We start from the raw sequence: 5,214 nt of genomic DNA, 5'->3' as shown, positions 1-5,214 counted from the left end.
TGACTCTTTTCCTCTCTTAACCCCATCATGAGGCCTCTACACTCATGACCTAATTACCCCCTAAAGGCCCAAACACCATAACATTAGGGCTTCAACATATTGAATTTGGGGAGATACAAACATTCACTTCATAGCACAAAGAGAGAACAAGTTGAGAAAATGCACAGAGACAGGAAGAAAACAGACAACGACTAGGTCCAGGTAGAAATTCTGCTGAGCGACAGGCTGTGAGCCAGCTTTAGGGAGACACCCATTTCTCTGGAGTTCATTTATTTTAATAAATATTTACTGAGCCCTTACTTTGTGTCAGACACTTCTCTAGGTGCTAAGAGTTCAGCAGTGAACAAAACAGACAAAGTCTCTGCTCTCATGGAGCTAATAGTGAGCTGAGGAGAACAGAGATGTCATGAAAACAAGTAGCTGAATTTTACCAGGGCATTATGCAATGTCAGTTATGTTCAAACAGGAATATGTATGTATGAGGTTTGTGTCTCACTGGAAATCTATTTGTCCTCTGTGCCATATGGCTTAGAATTTAGATTCTTATCTACTGGGATGACTCACTCTTAGTCTGTAGGTGGTCTCTGATAGCTCATCCTTTGGTGTTACCCTTGGCTATTATTTATATTTATCATGCAATGTGGCCATTTTCTACAATTGCTTGACATCATTTATGGAATCACTTAGATACAATTTTTTCATTTCTTTAGAAATAAGACATACTATATTTTTGACACTTGAAATTGTAGAGAAAAGAGTTATGTGGATCTAAAAATATTATATTCTTCTCTATAGCACCACCTTAACCTGCATTTGGCTGGGGCTAATTGACTGGTTTTCTACAGTTATGGCTAACCCCTGTTGCCCTGTATTAGAGTTTGGAGGATGGAAAAATAGCACCCCAGGGAGAACACCCTCATACCTCAGATGTCTGCCAGACTACTTTGTAACTCAGAGAGCCTTCAGGAGGCTCTCAGACAAAATATTCAAATCAAGCATTAATAAAGAAACAAGTTTCCCCCTGCCTGAATCACAAAAGGGCATATTGTGATTGCTGTATTTTGCATTTTTTTGAGGAGGGGAGGTACTATAATAAAATAGCACAATTGGGTAACAACCATCATGTTTCAGTGGAAGCATAAGTCAGACACATCCTGGGATCAGTTTTATCTTGTTATTTACTAGATAGTGTTGCTGGCCAAGATAGACCAAGAAGACTTCACAAGATCCTTTTACCTCAAGTGTATCAATATCCATATGAATAAAATGCATTTTAGTTGGGAGAGAGGTTGTTTGTTCCCTCATCTATATCTGTAGTCTAAATAGTCTCTATGTTTTTCCTAACAGAGTGAAAATCACACTGAGGACAAAAAGTTAATTACAGATGTGCATCTTTCATTATAATTTCTTTTGTTAAGATTTTTTCATTATCCAAATAATCACCTTCATTTTCTAAAACTATACTCTGTGAAAAACATTTTTAAACAAATATGTTGTGCAGTAATTGAAATAATGGAGACCACACTTACTCTTTGATGTACCAGAAGGCTGTCCAAATTGAATATTGTCAGTATATAAATATTGTCACCAGAAGAGCTAAAGATATTTTATATCATTCACTGTTGGATTTGTTAAGCTGTAGATTTTTTCTTTTGATGTTTACAATACAGTTTAATCACCTTCACCTGAAAAATGCTACAATCATCTTTCTTCTTAAGACACATAGTAAATATAAACAGGTTTTGACAATAAAAGCAAAACAAACAATAAAACAATAAAAAGAATGAAAAAACAATTTGCTATCACAGTAAACTCTCTTATGTCCTTCTTTTAAGAGAGTTACATCACGAGGAGAAAAATTACTGGAGACAAATAGTAGAAAGGAATAAGAATGGAGAAAGGCACACCATCACTTAAATTGCTAACACTTGCATAATTGCAAAAGAGAATGTCTACAAATAAACAATTTTTGGGTGTAAGACAAGAATGCTTTTCTGTATAGAATGAAATTTAAATTGGAGGAAAACATTTTGTTGAATTAGAATTTAGTTAATGCATTTTTTTTCTTTTATCTTTTATGTATGTATGTATGTATGTATGTATATATGTATTTATGGCTGCATTGGCTCTTTGTTGCTGCATGTGGGCTTTTCTCTAGTTGCAGTGAGCAGGGACTACTCTTTGTTGTGGTGTGCGGACTTCTCATTGCGGTTGCTTCTCTTGTTGCAGAGCACAGGCTCTAGGCACATGGGCTTCAGTAGTTGTGGCATGCGGGCTCAGTAGTTGTGGCTCATGGGCTCTAGAGCGCAGGCTCAGTAGTTGTGGTGCACGGGCTTAGTTGCTCCACGGCATGTGGGATCTGGGCTTAGTTGCTCTGCGGCATGTGGGATCTTCCCGGACTAGGGCTGGAACCCATGTCCCCTGCATTGGCAGGCGGATTCTTAACCACTGCACCACCAGGGAAGCCCCCCTGTTAATGCATTTTTTAACACCAGAAATCAGGGTGTAATCTCAGGGGCATGGTTCATGAACGTTAAAGACATTAGTTGGATCCCTTACTATCTTTAGGTTCAATTTTTGTGATTGCCAGTACGTTATATCCTTAATTCAGGTTTTTCTCATTTTCAATCCTTGACAACATTCCTCTACATATGGCAAAATGATTTTTGTCTAAATTAGAAGAATAAAGGGAAAGAAGAGAACTAAATAGGCCCCATACACCTACACTAGCTCTATTTACCTAAACATGCCTGACCCTCTCCTTCCAACTGCAATCCAGATACGTCAGGGCAGGGTGGGATGAAAGATACCAAAAGTGGTTCTTGTAATCACAAATAAACCTGCTTCTTCTCTATTTTTACCCACCCTGATTGTATATATATATATATAAAACAATATCTAGAGTGTTTTCTTAACCCAGTACTTTATGAAAAGATTGAAGGCTGTATTGAGAACCCAAATTCACAGTGTGCAAGGAGACCTACACGAATTTGACAATCTCTCTACATGTATAATTATATATAGATATATAAATATATCTATGCATGTGTGCACACACACATGCACACATATCTATGTATTCTGAAGAAAGAAATTGGTGGCAGATTCTAAATGTAGCAAACACTGCCCTGCATTGGAGGGTATGATATGGGTTATCCTGGGGTAATCTTGGTTTTACTCCTGGCTGCATAGCTTTCTAAGCCTGCCTTTTGAGGAATTTATGAGTTACTTACAATCATTGTAAACCATCCCCCTTTGCTTAAACCTAGCTACAGTGACTTTACAAGTTCATACTAATGACAAACACTTTGTCTATACAATATATTATTATTATATTTATAATCTGAATAATCAGAAAGTGTACTTTATTTAAAATGTGTCCATTTAAACACTGAAAATTTTTTTTTTGCTTTTTCGCAATGGGTTTGCCACCAGGACACAGGTGTCGTGAAAACCACTGCTAAACCTAAGCAAAAATGGGAAAGGAGAAGACCCACATCAACATCATAGTCATCGGACACGTAGATTCGGGGAAGTCCACCACTACTGGACCTCTGATCTACAAATGTGGTGGGATCGACAAGAGGACCATCGAAAAGTTCGAGAAGGAGGCTGCTGAGATGGGGAAGGGCTCCTTCAAGTATGCCTGGGTCTTGGACAAACTGAAAGCTGAATGCAAACGTGGTATCACCATTGATATCTCCCTATGGAAATTCGAGACCAGCAAGTTCTATGCGACCATCATTGATGCCCCAGGACACAGAAACTTCATTAAAAACATGATTACAGGCACATTCCAGGCTGACTGTGCTGTCCTGATTGTTGCTGCTGGTGTTGGTGAATTTGAAGCAGGTATTTCCAAGAATGGGCAGACCCGTGAGCATGCCCTTCTGGCCTACACTCTGGGTGTGAAACTGATAATTGTTGGAGTTAACAAAATGGATTCCACCGAGCCTCCCTACAGCCAGAAGAGATACGAGGAAATTTTAAAGGAAGTCAGCACCTACATTAAGAAAATTGGCTATAACCCCGACACAGTAGCATTTGTGCCAATTTCTGGCTGGAATGGTGACAACGTGCTGGAGCCAAGTGCTAACATGCTGTGGTTCAAGGGATGGAAAGTCACCCATAAAGATGGCAGTGCCAGTGGAACCACACTGCTTGAAGCTCTGGATTGCATCCTGCCACCAACTCGCCCAATTGACAAGCCCTTGAGTTTGCCCCTCCAGGACGTCTACAAAATTGGTGGTATTGGCACTGTCCCTGTGGGTTGAGTGGAGACTGGTTTTCTCAAACCTGGCATGGTGGTCACCTTTGCTCCAGTCAACGTGACAACTGAAGTGAAGTCTGTTGAAATGCACCATGAAGCTTTGAGTGAAGCCCTTCTTGGGGACAATTTGGACTTCAATGTCAAGAACGTGTCTGTCAAAGATGTTCATCATGGCAATGTGGCTGATGACAGCAAAAATGACCCACCAATGGAAGCAGCTGGCTTCACAGCTCAGGTGATTATCTTGAACCATCCAGGACAAATCAGTGCCGGCTATGCACCTGTGCTGGATTGTCACACAGCTCACATTGCCTGCAAGTTTGCTGAGCTGAAGGAGAAGAATGATCGTCGTTCTGGGAAAAAGCTGGAAGATGGCCCCAAATTCTTAAAATCTGGAGATGCTGCCATTGTTGATATGGTTCCTGGCAAACCCATGTGTGTTGAAAGCTTCTCTGACTATCCTCTGGGTCGCTTTGCTGTTCATGACATGAGACAGACGGTTGCTGTGGGTGTCATCAAAGCAGTGGACAAGAAGGCAGCTGGAGCTGGCAAGGTCACCAAGTCTGCCCAGAAAGCTCAGAAGGCTAAATGAATATTATCCCCAATACCTGGCACCCCAGTCTTTTTTTTTTTTTTTTTTTTTTTGTGGTACGTGGGCCTCTTACTGTTGTGGCCTCTCCTGTTGTAGAGCACAGGCTCCGGACATGCAGGCTCAGCAGCCATGGCTCACGGGCCTAGCCGCTCCGCGGCATGTGGGATCTTCCCGGACCAGGGCACGAACCCGTGTCCTTTGCATCGACAGGCGGACTCTCAACCACTGTGCCACCAGGGAAGCCTGGCACCCCAGTCTTAATCAGTGGTGGAAGAATGGTCTCAGAACTGTTTGTCTCAATTGGCCATTTAAGTTTAATAGCAAAAGACTGGTTAATGATAACAATGCATTG

At 40.9% G+C, this 5,214-nt stretch overlaps 1 pseudogene; it reads left to right on the top strand.

The window, feature by feature from the left end:
* Positions 1 to 3,433: 3,433 nt before the first annotated feature.
* Positions 3,434 to 4,888, top strand: LOC131755025 (elongation factor 1-alpha 1 pseudogene; annotated as a pseudogene).
* Positions 4,889 to 5,214: the final 326 nt, after the last annotated feature.

The sequence above is a fragment of the Kogia breviceps genome, chromosome 4 (assembly GCF_026419965.1).
Source record: "Kogia breviceps isolate mKogBre1 chromosome 4, mKogBre1 haplotype 1, whole genome shotgun sequence".
In the NCBI taxonomy this organism is placed as follows: Eukaryota; Metazoa; Chordata; class Mammalia; order Artiodactyla; family Physeteridae; genus Kogia; species Kogia breviceps.
The sequence above is the reverse complement of the archived record's forward strand: the minus strand, read 5'-3'. Positions and strand labels throughout refer to the sequence as shown.